The 17,181-nt window shown below is 42.2% G+C and overlaps 1 protein-coding gene and 1 long non-coding RNA gene across 2 annotated transcripts in view; one reads left to right on the forward strand and one right to left on the reverse strand.

Moving 5' to 3' along the window:
* The window catches only part of PRKCE (protein kinase C epsilon), a 658,716-nt gene that overhangs the window by 483,304 nt on the left and 158,231 nt on the right, over window positions 1-17,181 (reverse strand). The window lies entirely within an intron of this gene.
* Window positions 702-14,289, forward strand: LOC114045122. The gene is made up of 3 exons (XR_003569347.1): window positions 702-827; window positions 2,634-2,709; window positions 13,819-14,289. It is a non-coding gene; the product is annotated as an uncharacterized LOC114045122 (long non-coding RNA).

A 17,181-nucleotide genomic window follows, 5' to 3' on the forward strand; every position in this document is an offset into this window, starting at 1 on the left:
CTGGTCTGAGACGGAATTTGAACTCAGGTCCTCCTGACTCCAAGGCCAGAGCTCTATCTACCTAGCTGCCCCCTCATCCCTCCTTCTTGTCTCTGCTTCATGCTCTATCCTCATGCTACATAGAGAATACACTTTGATAGGAGAGGAAAGATGAAGAGAGCCTGGCAACTTTGAAAGAGTAGGCTCTAAAAGAATTTGTGAATTTCAGGTTTGGATTTTCAGTATTTAATTGAATTTCAGAAGAATATTATTGAATACCTGCTCTATACCTTTCTCTGTAAAAATACAAAAGAAAAGCCAGGCATGGTCCCTGCCCTCGGTGAGCCTGCAATCTGGCTAACATTATAGGACCTTAGGGCCGGTCATTTCACCTCCTATACAATAAAGGAATTAAACTAGATGACCTCTGGGGTCCTTTCTGCACTGCTCTTAGCACAGTTAGATTCAAAAGAATGACTTTAGAGAGCAGTCTAGTCTAGCTTCATTATTTACAGATGAAGACATCCAGGCCCAGAGAGGTCAAGTAATTTGCTAGAGGTCACACAGTTAAAGGGCTAAAGGGCTGAAATACTGTTCCCTGTACGTGCCATGTCATCCTCTGCCTTTGCAGGAAATCCCCATCCCCCAGTCACTAATCTAGAACGCTCTTTCTCCTTTTCACTTCCACATCTTAGAAGCTCAAGGGCCATGTCCTACATGAAGCCCAAACTGATCTCTCTAGTTATGACAGCTCTCCTCTCACACACACCAAAATGACTTCATTTTTATGGAAAGGGGAATGCCCCAGTGAAACTTCGTGACAAGAGCTGAAGAGGACACATTGAGAGGTAAAGGGGAAAGCTTTCAGATGAAAAACAGACATTCCCCAACTTAGAAAGGGTGGAAATCATGGATACCTTAATTGCATATGAAGAGGTTAGCAGAATGGTGAATGTATCTCTAAAGCACCCAATGCATTCACACCTTAGTTTCTAGCCACTCATCTACGTGAGATTTTCAAAGGAGTAGGGGAGGTGAAAATTACAAATCACTCTAAGGCTTATGGAAAGGTCTTTTGAGCAAGGAAGAATTTTCTCCAGCTGAACATAGTGCAATGAATTAAGGTAGAAAAAAAGACCCGAAGTACCCCTGGAAGAGTTGAGCCAGAAGACCAATGAACTGGCCTATCCAGCAGATACTGGGCAACCTTCCTTGCCAGCACAGACACAAGTGACCTGGCCCGGTAGCAGACTGGCCTCTTCTGCCAAGATGCTAGAACCTAACTCCAAATGAACAGCTAGTCCATCAGAGTTCCTGCACCCTGCAAAGAGCCAGCCCTATGAAGAGCCAGCCCATTTGAAAGGAGGTAGTAAACTTCATGATTTTCTGGAGAAAAAAAGGATACTGAGGCTCTCCAGTACCACAGTATGTATCTCATACACCTGTGCTCACTACCACTGTACTTTGAGCAATTCTATGTGTCAAAGTGAGAGTGAACTCCTGATGTTTGGGTGAAATATTTTGTAACTACTGTTCTTGCTATGTCGTTTTAGTAAAGGTGTTTGCTAAGAAACTGGGTCAACTGGCTAATTTAGGTAAAGCACATTGGTCGGGGCTCATGAGCTAGTATTTAAGAAGACACCTTCCCAAAGGGAAAATATTCCTCCCTTCTTAGGACTCAACCCTCCAGCAGCAATGTGAGTTGGGCAAATCCCAAGGTGGGGGGGCTGGAGGGAGGGGGCAGGGGAATTATATTTGCTTTTTTAATATTTAATATTTACTTAATCCATGTACATACTACCCCTACCTCCCAGAGTTAAACGTAAACTCTTTATATCTATAAACCTAACCCAAGGCCTAGAACATAGAAGATAACTTTAAAAAACACTTGTTGAATTGAATTGAAATGACCCTCTAAAGTCGTTCCTAGCTCTAAATCCTGTAGTGCTACAAGTGGACAATATGGTTCAATGACCGAACACTGAATTTGGGCTCAGTTCCATGGGCTCAATCTGAATGATTCCCTCACTCCTCAAGGTGAAAATCTCCCAAGAAGTACAGAGGAATATGATCAAAGAGTAACCTTGCATTGGGGACCTCCATTTGTCCCTTAGGGAAGAAAATGTGAGGAGGGAACATTACGGACTTGAGTTCTTGTCCATCTTAACCCATGGACTCATCTCCTGTCTTTTTCTGTTTATTTTTAATTAAGTTCCACTGATCCTTGTATGCTTCAGTTTCTCCATAAGGGACAGTAATGCTGCCTCCAAAAATCACTGTCATTTGCTATACCTTGAAATACCCCCCTCCTCCCAAGAAGATGAGTACCATAATAAATTCATTCTCCAGATCCCCAGGGCTGCAGATGTGTGCCTGTCTCTCTTGAAGAATAAAACTGGACACTCCCCTGAACCCCCAAAAACGTGTTTAGTGGCTTAACTGCAGTTACAAGCCCAGCGGCCAGCATGTATATAAATACTAGTGGCCTCTGTTACTTTGCATCTCCTGATAGGATGACTATTTCCTGCACTACTGTTTCCTCTCATTGTACTTCAGTGGAACAAAAATGTTCAAGTGAGCTAAGTTACTCAGGACCTGAGTTATTTTAATAGATACATCATTATAAGCCTGAAATACCCTGTGTTTACCCTCAGATAACAGGAGTAAAAGAGATGTGTGTCCACGATGGCCAGTGAGAGACGCCGGATCAGAAAAACGGAAGGCACATTGGTATTCTTTCCTGTACTTGTCCGACATCTGTTTTTCCGTGTTTTCTTCATGTTCTCAGTGGCATTAGCTATCCCCCCTGCTTCTCAAGACAAATTGCAGCTTATTACAAAAGAGTTGCATGGGCAGGCATGCTATAGAGAGAACAGTTTCCTTTGGGTCTTGAGCATTTTGAACTCAGATGTCCACTTTCTGTAAAGTAGACAGGAAGTTTTCAGGAGGCTTTGAGAAAGACTCGGGAGCATATTTGAGCATATTCGAGCATATTCATCAGTGGGAGGGCACAATCCACTTGGGCCACAATCATCTGTGATGGCGCCAAAGAGAACTCGGGAAGCCCCTGGGAGGGTTGTCATTCGGTGTTGCTCCCAGGCTTCCCTCTCTCTTTATCAAAGAAAAATTAGCTCTGTTGTGTCTTCCATGCAGTCCCAGGTGTTTGATCAAAGCTCTTGTAGCCTTTGTTGCATAAACATGAACACGCAGCCAAGCTGGTGTGAGATTTGTAAAAGCAAAAGGACAGAGTTTGTTGCAAGATACAAAAGGAGATGAACATAAATGAGAAAGAAGGAGTTTTTTAAATACCTAAGAAAATGCAATTTCAGGGGGCAGCTAGGTGGCCCAGGGGATAGAGTATCAGCCTTGGAGTCAGGAGGACCTGAGTTCAAATCCAGCTTCAGACACTTACTAGCTCGCTGTGTGACCCTAGGCAAATCACTTAACCCCCATGGCCTCTAAAAAAAAAAAATGCACTTTCAGGAATAGTAATGGGATGAATTGTCCCAGTCTGAAAACTTTAGAATGTGCTTGAAATTGAAGGACTTCTGTAATTCACTAACTCAGTAGAATTTTAACACAGGTAGATGAATGAAACTGGAACCCAAGTCTCCCCCAATCTATTCCAAACTCAGTTATCCTTATTTATCTAAACCCAGCTAAAAAGCTGGGACAAGAAACAAAAAGGGTCTCTGAGGAGCAAAAAGTTAATGTCACAGGACCCACTTATGAAAACTCTTGCACTTCCAGGCGCATGCCTAATTCTGAATAGAAAGCACTCACTCATAGCCTACTTAATTTACAAAATATCACTTATGGTTTCCAAGCCCATAGCATAAGAGAATTAAACTGAAAATGGAGAGGGACGATTTAAACAGTTCTTCACACAGTCTGGGTACTGTAAGGGCTGTGGGTGGACTTGAGTTTATAATCAGGGCCAGTTTAACTCAAAGTCTGAACCAGCAGTCATCAAGGAAATCCCCCTTTCTTCCATCTCTTTATCCATGTGATATCCATGTGCCTAAAATTCTACCATTATAGCTTTATTATTCCTTTGGAACAGAAGCAAAATTTTAGGATTTAGAACCAGAAGATCAACTTGAAGATCAACTAAATAGGCACTTTTAATAGGTGCTTCTTGGTTATATGAAAAAACTGAGACTGAAAGAGATTGTGACTTGCTTAAATCATCCAGCAAATAGCAGAAACTTTGTCTTCTGACTCCAAATCCAGGACTCCTTCTAATAAGCTAAAGTGCATTGCTCCATCTAGGACCATGAAGAGAGACACCGACACAGAGAGAGAGAGAAAGAGAGAGAAAGACAGAGAGATAGAGAGACAGAGACAAAGACAGAGACAGAGACTAAGAAGCAGACAAATGGAGAAAGAAAGACAGACATGAGATTTGCCTGGTGTTACACAAAAAGTAACAACCCTAGGATTCAATCCCATGAGTTCTGATTATAAATCCAACCTTCCACTGGACTACGCTACCTTTAAAAATGTCCCAAACACACTAACACTTTAGTATGAGTGAGTTGCTTTCTCTGATTGCTTTACTCCCTAACTAGAGCACTGAGGATAACATATGGGTCCTGGGGTCCAGAGACAGAAAAGAAGGGAAGTTGAATGGGAAGATGGGGGAGGGACCATCCTCCAGTATGCTGGGCTGCCTCACAGAGCAGGGCTCCAACCATATTTTTCACTTTAGAAAAAACAGCCTTGTGCAGATAGGGTTCCCCCATCCCAGCTCTCTTTTCAACCTCCCCTCTTCAAGTTGAGAAAAAATCGGTTAAATTGTGTGAACATGGTTAGCAGAGAGAACTGAGAGGCACAATAGAGTAGGAACCACAGCAAGCCAATCCTATGGTTGGTTCCAACTGTTAGATGGTCACTACCCAAGTTAAAAGAGATTCTGAGGGGTGGGGGGATGGAGAGAAATAGGAGATGATAGAAAAGATCAATGCCTAACTCTGTCCAAGACAATAGCTCCCTTTTGTTATTGGCTGGTTTCCAATTTGGGCTATGTTTATTGAGAATCTTCAGTGGTAGGATGAATTCTGGTCTATAGACTCCACAGACAACTAAGTTCCCTTCTCATCTCAAGGTCTGAGGTCAAAAGAATCAAGCCAGGAGAGGGAAAGAGGTGGCTCTTAACCTGTAAAACTTGGGCAATTGTTAAATTACCTTTTTTGCTTCTGAGGGATGGACAAGAGCAAAGGCTAGAATTGAGGAGCCAGAACCAACATTTTTCATCTTAAAGACCAGGAATCCCTAGAGTTCCTATGCACCACTTCTCTTTCCATTCTCCTCTAGCAATTGTTTCTGTTTTGGTCAGAAACCCTCAGGGTCTTCCCTCCTAGATTGATTTTGCTTTTGTTTTTTGACTAGGCAAAAGAGGCCACTCTTTGCCTCATTTCTTACCTAACCTTTAATCACTGAATGGGTGTTGCCTTAGTCAAACTGAAACCAGTTAAAGACCTTAGCTTAAAAAGGCCAAGGTCCCCACTGCATCCCAGGCCATCTCCACTCCTCCTGATCTGTATCTTGCCACTGAACCCAGAAGGCTTAGGAGGAGAGAGTGAGTCTGGTGACTCTGCACAGACCTCCCTCACTTAAATCCAATTCACTTGCAAGTCATGGCATCACCTTTCTGATGTCATTGGTCCTCTGTGAGAAGGAAGGACAAACAACTAACAAACAGGGAGGTGACACGTGGCCTAGAGCACAGCTCTCAAAAAAAAAAAAAGATAACAACCTTTACAATCTTGACAACACCCAGTCCTAAAAGGATGGAATGTATACAATTGAATAGCCATTTTCAGCAGCAAAAGTGAACCTTCAATTCATTTCAGTTACCAGATGCAAAAGTTCATGTCCCAGCAACAATTTTCCATTTTGCATGTGACGGTTCAATCAAATTGAATTCAACTCCCATTTATTAACCACCTAGTGTATATGCAAGCCACAGTTCTAGGCCCTGGGGATGTAGTGATCAGGAAAGCTTTTCTGCAGTGGGTAGCACCTGAGCTGAGCCTTAAAGGAAGCTAAAGATTGTAAGAGGCCCAAGTGAGGAGCTAGGGCATTCCAGAAAATAGGGGACAGTCCTGCAAAGAATTAGAGAAAAGAGGACAATTCTGAGTCCGGAGACTTAGAGAGAGTCTGAGAGTTTGTTGATTGTATTTAGAGCTGAAAGAAACCTTAGAGGCTAAATACATATACCACTTTGTTTTACTGGCAATGAAATTGAGGCCCCCAGGTTAAGTGACTTGCCCAGGGGTACACAAACAGTATAGTAAATGGCAGGGCCAGGACTGAAACCCAATTCTCTAACTCTAAATCTAAGACATTTGCCACTACGCCAAGTTACTGCCATGTTTGGATGTTTCAAGATCAACGTCAGGAATAATACTTCTTAAAACCAAGTAAAATTCACTTTAAATAATATCTCATGTTTGAATAGCACTTTAAAGTTTACAAAGAGCTTTTCTCACAACAACTCTGTAACTCAGAGTTAAATATCAACCAACATTTTTAATAAATGCTTTTTTTTTCCTTTTGGTGAACCAATTGGGGTTAAGTGACTTGCCCAGAGTCACACAGCTAGCCAACATTTTTATAGTGCTTTAAGGTTGGCAAAGTGCTTTATGTAAATTATCCCATTCAGTCTAGCTTATCAACCCTGTAAAGTGCTAAAGTCATTAGTATCCCCATTTTACAGGGGCAGAAACTAAGGATAAGGAAGTTTAAATGACTTTGTCCTTTATTGTACAGTTAGTATTTGAGACAGGATTCCAAACCAGGTCTTTTTGACCATAAATCCAGTGTATTATCTGCTAGCCTACTTGTCTCTCTATTTTACAAATGATGAAACTAAAGCTGAGACAGGTGAAAAGATTTGCCCAAGATCACACAGTAAGTACCAGATTTGTCAAAGATCCTACAGAGCTTTACCTTTTCCTCTTCTAGCTCATTTTACAGATAAGGAAACTGAGGCAAACAGAGTTAAGTGACTTACCCAGGGTCACACAGATTTGAGCCAGGTCTTTCTCCAGCACTCTATTATACCATACTGCCCAGTTAGATCACCTCTTTAGGGTTTCTGGAGGCAGCCCCTTCAGTAGCCAACGTCAAAACCTATAATTAAAGCAACTCTACCATATGACCCCAACCCACCTCTCCAACCTCATTTCTCCCTCTGCAGCAGCCAGGCCCATCTTGTCGCTTCTGCCATCATACATCACGCTCCTCACACCTGGTCTTGCTAATACTTTTCTCTCCACCTAGAAGGTTCTCCTTCAAAACCTCTGCCTCTCTGCATCCTGTGCATCCTTTGATGATCAGCTTGAGTCTCACCTCTTCCAGAGACACCTTTCTTGGCCTCCTCTGCCCACGATAATCTAGGACTCTCAACTCCCATATCACGTACTGCCTGTACCACTGCTCACCACATTGTTGTTAGGTTTTTTTCATGTCTGTGTCATCTTGACAACTAGAACGTAAACTCTACGAGGGCAGGGGCCATACGAGTATCAACGAAGGTACACCGAGTACCTACTATAAATAAGGACCACTAGGTGGCGCCATATTGCATAGTGCACTGCCTAGAGTCAGAAAGATTCACCTTCCTGAGTTCAAATCTGGCCTCAGACACTTAGTACCAGTGGGACCCTAACTGTTCGCCTCAGTTTCCTCATCTGCAAAATGAGCTGGAGAAGGAAAAGGCAAACCACTCCAGTATCTTTGCAAAGAAAATCCCAAATGGGGTCACGAAGAGTCAGACACAACTGAAAACAACTGAACAACAATGAAAGTATCCTCCTTTGTATACCCACACAGTCTTTAACATATTAAGTCATATACATACACATATATACACACACACATACACAAACACACACACACACACGTACACACATATATATTTATTAACCTTCTGGATGTGGAAGTGTCATTGAACAGAACAGATGAACAAAGTTTTAAAGACAATGTCAAGCTATTAACAACAATACGAAAAACTGCTCCAAATCACTAGTAACAGGAGAAAGTTAAATTAAAATGACTGAGGTTTCACCTTACAACCAGCACACTGGCAAGAATGACAAAAGATGGAACTAGTCAGTGGCAGAGGGGCTCTTGGGAAGTAGAAACACTAATACTGTTGGTGGAACGGTGAACTGGTCTGCCCAGTCTTTGAAACAACTTACAAAGAGTCAGGAAAAGTCACTTAATTACATCTCTCTTGACTTCAATCCATCTTCTGCATCTGGTAAAAGAGCAACCAGAATGATTTTCTTTTTCTTTTCTTTTTTTTTCTCCAGGCAATTGGGGTTAAGTGACTTGCCCAGGGTCACACAGCTAGTAAGTGACAAGTGTTTGGTCTGAGGTCAAATTTGAACTCAGGTCCTCCTGACTTCAGGGCCAGTGCTCTATCCACTGCGCCACCTAGCTGACCCCAGAATGATTTTCTTAAAGGATACATCTGACCATGTCACTTGCCTACTCAAGTAAACTCCAGTTTCTCCCTATGGACCTCTAGAATCAAACACAAATCTGTCTGGCTGGCATTTAAAGCCCTTTACAATATGGCCCCAATCTACCTTTCCAGTCTTATCACACATGACTCCCCTTCATGATTCTATGATCCAGTCAAATGAACATTTTTACTGCTTTTCCCACACTTCCATTTTCAGTCCTCATCCTTTTCACTCTCTCTCAATGTCTGAAATGTACTCCCACCTACCTCTGCCTCTGAGAACTCCTAGTTTCCTTCAAGGCTCAGCTCAAACACTGCCTTCTCTATGAAGCCTTCCTTTCCTGCTCCACTATATCCACCCCTCTCCCCCAGCTGCATTTATAATGCCTTTTCCCACAAACTACCTTACATTTATATACCCTATATATAGCCTGGTGTAGGCCCTCATCACTTCAAGCCTGGACTATTGCAATAGACTGTTGGTGGGTCCATCTGCCTCAAGTCTCTGTTTACTCCAAACCATTCTTAATTCAGCCACTAAGTGATTCCTATAATACAAGTGTGATTCTGTCACCCCCATACTTCATAAACTCCAATGGCTCCCTATTGCCTCCAGGTGCAAATACTAAGTCGTCCGTTTGGCATTCAAGGCCCTTCATAACCTAGCCCCCTCCCATTTTTGTAATTTTCTTACACCTTACTCCTCAACATGTACTCCAGTGACTCCGGCCTCCTGGTTGTTGCGCAGATAAGACTCTCCGTCTTTCTTCTCCAGGCATTCCCTGTGGCTGTGCCCCATGCCCAGAACGCTGCCCTACTGTACTTCCACTCTTGACCGCCCTGGCTTCCTTTAAATCCCGACTAAAATCCTACCTTCTACAGAAAGCCTTCCCCAACCCTTCTTAATTCCAATGTCTTCCCTCTGTTAATCATTTCCCTATTATCCTATATATAGTTTGCTTTGTGCATATTTGTTTGCTTCTTGTCTCTCTCATTAAATTGTAAGCTCCTTGAGGCCTCTTTTTGTGTCCTCAGTGCTTATCATAGTGTCTACAACACAGCAGATGCTTCTTGATTGAACGAATGTTTATTTTGTATATATTTTGTATAAATACATAGAAATGTCCTTATTGTGTCTTTCAGCTAGAATGCAAGCTCTTTCAGGATAGAGAATGATCGTTAGATCCCCAATGGCCAGCACACAGTAGACACTGAATAAATGTTAACTGACAGATTTGAGTGAAATTAGCACAAAAAAACCACAAAAAAAAAAAACATATCCACATACTCAACAACAATCAGAGAATTATGATTCCAAAAAAGTTCTAGGGGCAGCTAGGTGGATCAGTGGATAGAGCATCGGCCCTGAAGTCAGGAAGACCTGAGTTCAAATCTGGCCTTAGACCAAGCACTTGACATTTACTAGCTGTGTGACCTTGGGCAAGTCACTTAACCCCAATTGCCTCACCAAAAAAAAAGAAAGAAAGAAAAAAGGAAAAAAAAGTTCTAAGTCTCAGGCCTTGAGAGTGATGGGAAATTGAATTTAGTAGCTGGAGTACCGGAAAGAGTTAATATTCTGCTCCTAAACCCACTTTGCATTTATGAACCGGGAAGGAGGAGCATGAAACTCCCCTGGGTTTAACTGAAACAAAAGCAAATGTTAATCAAAAGAAGAACCAAAAAAAAAAAAAAAAGTGATCCAATGGACAGTGAGGAATGGCATTTACAGACTTACGTTCCAAAACTTCTCCCCTGGGTAACTAGTGCGAGAGGGATGGGAGAAACAAGGAAGGCCATCAGGGACACACCAGAGCATGACTTTCTAGTTAACATTTAATCCTCGAGGCCCGGAGGTCCAGAAAACAAGATCTGACTCCAGCCCCAAAGAGGGAAAGATTGATCTCAGGCTCAGGAAGGCTTCTCCTCTTTTTACTACCCTGTCACATTATAACATTTTCCTGCCCCTGGAAGGAAACCCCTACAGTAAGGTGAGCTCATAGAGACTGACTGAATACAACCTTTTCAAGAAAAACGCGGGTTTAGAATGGTAAATTACACAGGAGATTAGCCAGAAAGTGGAGAAAGGGGAGAAGCAGAGGGCTTAATGAAATGCCTCCAAGGAGATGGAGGGGGAAAAAACAGCGAACAAAGGCGTTTTGAGATAGCTGTGTTTAAAAAGGCCACAGAAGGCATTCCAGCACTCACAGATTCAATTGAAAATAAACAAACAGCCCAATCCCACAGAAAGATAAAGACCTACAAACTGGTCTGCAACCCTAAACCCGGGAAGAAGGCTGCCCCCAGGGCCAACCCCAAGCTATTTATGTTAGTAATGCAGTTAAAGTGGGAAGGCAAGGGAAAGTAAATTGATTAAACTGTGGCCATAAGAGCAAAATCACTGAGGGTAGAAAAAACATAACCAAATAATAAAGAGGAAGGACCTAGAGGAGGTCATCAGAGGGGATGTTTTCTGTGGTTAGTTTCCGACTTGGATTTCTTTCTGGATTCAGAAAAAGGGAAATGGGATTGGGTTGATTACTAGAAATCATTCACTAACTCATTTGGAGTTGCACAGACAGGTATGATGGGATTAGGTTGGCCATCCTCTCCAGACCAACTACAGAAAAAAATGCCAGAGAGCCCAACTCAGGTTTTAGGTTTGGTTTGGGTGTAGGCTGGGAGGAGAGGGGAGAAAAGGAAGAGACAGCTAGGAAGAAAATCTGAATAAGAAGTAAAAATGGAGTGGTATAATGAGCACTAGATTTTAATACCTGTGTGACCTTGAACAAGTCACCTACACTCTCTGTAAAATGGGAGATAAGAAAGATGGAACTGGATGACTGATTATTCTTTATCTTCCTTTAACTGAGGAATAAAATAAAAAACAAGCATTGGTTTTGGAGAAAGAGGACTCTGCAGGACACTACCTGTGTGGGAATCCTGGACCTCACTTTCTTTATGTGTACAAGGTGTGGTTAAACTAGATGATAACTTCTTTTTGGGGGGGGTGAGGCAATGGGGTTAAGTATAGATGATAACTTCTTTTGGGGGGGTGAGGCAATGGGGTTAAGTATAGATGATAACTTTCAAAGCCCCCATCAGCTCTGGATCTAAGGAAAAATAAGGGCTCGAGCTCTTCCTCCCCTCTCTTTCTCCCTATCTCTCTCACCCCGCCCCCCATTGCTGGCATTTATACAGCACTCCACAAATACCAAATCATTTTATCCTCACAATGACCCTGTGAGGTACACGCTATTATCCTTATTTTACAAATGAGAAAACTGAGACTGACACAGGTTAAGTAACTTGCCCAGGGTCACAAAGCTAGTAAATGTCTGAGGTTAGATTTGAACTCGGGTCTTCCTAACTTCATGCCCAACGCTCTATTTGCTGCACAACCTAGCTCCCACAAGTACAAACGGTCCAAGTTCAGTGCCTAAAAAAGGCCATTAAACACTACAGAGGAAGGAATTGGAGATTGCTGAAGGGGTTTAAGAGGAACTCAAACTGAAAGTTCTAACTAGGAGGCAGTTTGCCATAGTGCACAGAGCTCTTACACGAGTTAGACTCCTGACTCAGATACTTACTAATTTTGTGATTCTGGGCAAGTCATTTAATTGGTTTCAGTTTCCCCAAATGTAATAATAATAATAATAACACCTATCTCACCCAGTTGTTGTGATTGTTGTGTTATCAAATAAGATAAAAGGTCTTTTAAAAACTATAAAAATGCTGTCTTATATTTTCTGAGGCAGCTGGTTCCATAGTAGATAAAGAGCTGTGTCTGGAGTCAAGAAGACTCATCTCACTGAGTTCAAATCTGGCCTCAGACACTACTTGTGTGACCCTGGGCAAGTCATTTAACCCCTGTTTGCCTCAGCTTCCTCAACTATAAAAATGGGAATGATAATAGCATCTACCTAGCACAGTTGTTGTGGGGATCAAATGAGATAATATTTGTAAAAAGTGCTTAGCACAGTGTTTGGCACATAATAAGTATTATATAAATGCTTATTGCCTTCTCCTTCCACTTCCCCATCTCTGTGGGCAAAGCTAACCAGGAGACTTAGAAAAAAAGCAAAGTCAAAAAGATGATAAAGTTAAGCTCCTGGGCCATCAGGGCATTCTGGAACACAGGCAGCTTAGCTGATAGGGCATTCATCTTCATCTGATTCATCTAATACAATACCCTCACGAATAAATGCCTCCACACAATCGTATCTATCCAAGACAGCAAGAGACAGCAGAAACAGCCCAAGACTTGGCGTCAGAAGCTCTGGTTTTTAGGAACTGGCTCTGTTGTTTACTAGCTCTATGACTGCGTAAATTCTCAAACCTCTGAGTTTCTTTGAGGGAGATGGACTAAATGATTACTAAGACCACGGACATCTAGGTAGCATAGTGGGTAGAATACTCAGCCTGGAGTCAGGAAGATTCATCTTCCCAAGTTCAAACCTAGCTTCAGACAACAACAAATAACGTCATACCTATATGTGTAACTAGGCCTTGCTTATAGTATGTAGTATGGTGAAATGTAAATACTTAAAAAATACTCACTCAAAGATCTCAACTGAACCTCCCAACAGCCTGATGAATAGGTGCTATTACCCTCTTTTAGAGATAAAGAAACTGAGGTTAAGTGACGAGCCTATGGTCACATAGCTGGTAAGTACCAGAGGCACCAAATCTGGCCACTACGCCACTACCTCTGGGGCAGGAGGGTGGATCAAATGCTCTCTTAGTCCCTTCTAAACTTATGGTTTGGAGGGGAGGGAAAGTAAAGGAGAAAGAAACAATTAGAAAGAAAATAATGAAAAAAGAGTAAACATAGAGTGGTTGAAGGAGGCAGCAAAGTCTAGTGGCTAGAAAGCCAGCCTCAAAGAACCTGGGAAGTCTTGGGTTCAAGTACCATCTCTGATAGATAGTAGCCATGGGCCTCTGAGCCTCTCAGTGCTCCAGGTAACGCTCTAAGAAAAAGCGTTGCTATGTATTTGGAAGAGGGAGTTTCCTCACTTGGGACACCATATATTTAAAAAAAAAAATCCTAGGTCCAGAACTTATTTCTAAAAGCAATTTAGTAACACACGGATAAAGGCACAGCCAGTATATGCAGGGGAGGAAGCGTAGCAGGATTTAGGATCAAAAGATTGATGTCTAATTTCTGGCTCTGCCTGTATAATGCTGATCAAATCACTTAACCATTGTGTGCTTGTTTCCTCACCTATAAAATAAGGGTGTTAGACTAGGTAACCTCTAAGTTCCCTTCCAGGTCATGGGAAGTAGGAGTGGACAGTCTATTTACAGATGGAATTCAGAGATGTATATCTTCACAATCATATCGATTTCCTATTTCCTCTTGACAGGCACTATTGGCAGGAAAAATCCCAAACAGGCTCTCCAAGAGCATCAGAGCGTTCTGCAGACTTCCTTCTAGCCCCTTTCCTCACTCTCTGACGTGTGAGATTTAACTACTGTCTTCAGTGATCCAGGCACTCACAACAGAAGAAACTGGCAAAGAGAAAGTTCTGTGTGTGTTTGTGTGTTTGTACTAAGAAAAAAAAAACTGGAGGAATGTTTCTTAAAGGAGGGTGGGGAGGGGGAGGAGTTCAAAACCACAAAGAGCAGGAAGTGTCACAGGCTTCCCCTCACTGTGACATTATGGAAGCCAATCAGCATCTACTGGTCCTGGCTGAGGCTTTATGAAAAGTGACACACACAGAAAAGCCAGCAATGGAGCGCTTTCCCAATGGTAATCGATCTAAAAGAATTCAACAAGAATTTGAAAAAATACTTTCTTATATGGGATGGATCTCAGATACCTTGGGAAATTGAGATGATGCAAAAAGAAAGATATTAATTTAATATATTTTTTAAAAAGTTAAAAAAAAATTGACTAAGAGCCAACTATATGTCAGGCACTGTGCTAGGCTTTGGGGACAAAGAAAAAAAAAGGGACAGTCCTTGCCTTCAATACCAAGGAAGCAGCTGCTCCAATTTGTTTTGAGAGGAGCACCAACAACAGTGTGAGGGGTTTTGCCTTCCTCTACAGCAGAGCAGATGGAGGAGGGGGGAGGAGGGCAAGAGGGAAACAGAACTCCTTTTGAAATCCCTTGGATTTTCCTTGCATTACTGTAAAGCCAAGAATTGAGTTTTTTCCTTAATGCTTTTCACCATGTCACTCCCTTGATTAAAACTCCATGATGTCCTTCTTTTTTCTATCAGATGTAGAAATTCTTCTAGTCATGTCTATCTTTCCACTATCAGACACTTCATGTGTCCATTCTAACCTCTGTTCTTTCAGTCTTCTGAAATATTTCCCCATTTGCCTTCTGACTATTCAAACATTCTGCCTTCTCCGAGAAGCATTCCACGATTGCCCCAGATCATGCTGACCTCCCAACATCATCTACTACCTGTCCCATGAAATGTGGTCCTTAAATTGTCCTGGATTGTCCAATGTACTCTCAAATGTGAGTAAATAATTCAATTCAACAACCATTTCTTAAGGGCTTATGTGCTAGGTGCTGGGGATAAGGAAACGAAAAGAAACAGTGCCTGGGCTCAAAAAGCTTACTTTCATCATTATCATCATCACCGAATATTTATTAAGTGACTCTTATGTGCTAAGTAAGTATTGAAGATATAAACCCAATGAATGAAACAATTCCTACTCTTAAAGAAATCAAATTCTAATGAGAAGACACCAAGTGCATATGTAAGTATATGCCAAAAAACATAAGAAGGAAGGGCACAAACAAGTAGAAGGTGGTGCTTAAACTGTCTCTTGAAGGAAGAAAAGAATTCTGAAATGGAAAACAGGAGAGAGTGCAGAGGCACAAAAGGACAGGTGTTGAGGGTGTGAATTAAGGTGGTATATGAGTGTAGAGGAAGCAGTCCCTTGGGAGAGATGTTGGGAAATTAGTCACACTGAGGTTTGACAACTGACAACATGCTGGGTGTGACAGAGTGAAGGGTCAAGGATAACACTACAAACCTGTAAGTATCTTCCACAGAAATAGGGACATTTGGAAGCGATCAGATTTACTGGGAAAGATAATGAGTTCTACTTTAGACATTGATTTTGAGATGACTCTGGGATGACCAGTTTGAACTCTTCAATGGGCAACTGGTGATACAGGTAGCTCATGGGAGAGAATGGGGCTGGATACTGTATATAGATCTGAATCATCTGATCTTCATAGAAATGGTAATTAAGCTCAAGTGAGCTGATGATGTTTGTGAGGAGGGTAGGAAGACAGAGCAAGAGAGGAGGAGGAAGGGAAGAGAGAGAGGAAAATGAGAGAGAAGAGAAAGAGAGAAAGAAAGAGTGAAAGGGTGAGACAGACACACAGACAGAAATTCTACTGGCCTTGACTCTTCCTCAACTATAATGTGATCTCCTTTGAAGGCAAGGACCAAAGTTTAGCACGGGGTGGGGCACACAGGTGCTCAATAAACTCTTGGGGTTTGGCTAACTGATCTCTCCTTAGGGTGTGCCCAAAAGAGCATTTCTAAGATCTGCAATGACAACTCTTAGAACACATGGATTATGGACAGGAACTCCGAGATCTGATTTTAGATGAAATAAGATTGAGGAGAAAGAGAAGGAAGGAAGCTGCTGATGAAAATTAGAGTGGATCAAGCCTAGGCTCAGCAGTCTGGGTATCTGAATTGGAATCCCAGCTCTGCAGATGACACCCCCTGTAGGACTCGCTACTTATGTGGGCCTCGATTTTGATTTTCTCAGATGCAGAATTAGGGAGTTAGACTAGACAGAACACTTAAGTGTTTTTCCAACTCTAGATCTGATGAGCCCTTACTGCATAATCCTATAATAGAAATAAGGTATTAGCCCAGAGGGTGGAGCTCTCATGGCCAGAATCAGAACTCCAGCTAGGTGGCAACATTGTTTTCCCACAGCTACACACAAATAGGCAGAAGTGGGGGAGGGGGAGGGAAATCTCTTTTAAGGATTTCTCTTAAATGGATACAAATGAGGAAATCTGGAAATAAGAACCCTTCACAGTCGAGAAAGGATCATCAGCCTGAAAACACAGGGCTCCAGTAGGATACTGCTGAAGCACCTAGCAGGAGACACAATAAAATTAAATTTGGGTCTGAGCTCAGTCCCTGGACAGCAAACACTGAAAGTCCTAGATGTTTTTGACATTCTATAAGGAAAAAGCCCCAGACGGCAAATAGGGCTTGATCAGCTAGCCATGCGACCCCCAGAAAGACCCATAACCATTCTGCAGCTCAAGTGTAACATGGAGATAATGGTGGCTTCTTTGCCCACCTGGAAACTAGAGGCTGCACTTTCTCAGGTCTTCCTTCTACAAAGGGCTTAATACGCTGACTTATTCTCTTCCCTGTCCCCATTTGCAAAGCAAAGTCAGGGATGGGATCAATAAAGCATGAATCTCTCTTCTTTAGAGGACAAACCACGCTTTTAAAATAATTCAATGTAGCTATCCTCTGGAGGAACGTTCATTCATTCAATCAATGTAACAGTGATTTCTTAAGCACCTACTATGTACCAGGCACTATTCTAGGTGGTTGGGGAGAGACAAAAATAGAAACAGTCCCCCAAGAAAGACCTCCAAGATTCCTACATTCGTATATCAAGAAAGACAATGGGACATGTAGATGTATATACAAACATACATATACAAAAACAAGCTAAATTTGGAAGGAAAGGCCCAAGCAGCTGGTGGGGGGCGGGGGGG

Source organism: Vombatus ursinus, unplaced genomic scaffold (assembly GCF_900497805.2).
Source record: "Vombatus ursinus unplaced genomic scaffold, bare-nosed wombat genome assembly UNPS02014778.1, whole genome shotgun sequence".
NCBI classification, from domain to species: Eukaryota; Metazoa; Chordata; class Mammalia; order Diprotodontia; family Vombatidae; genus Vombatus; species Vombatus ursinus.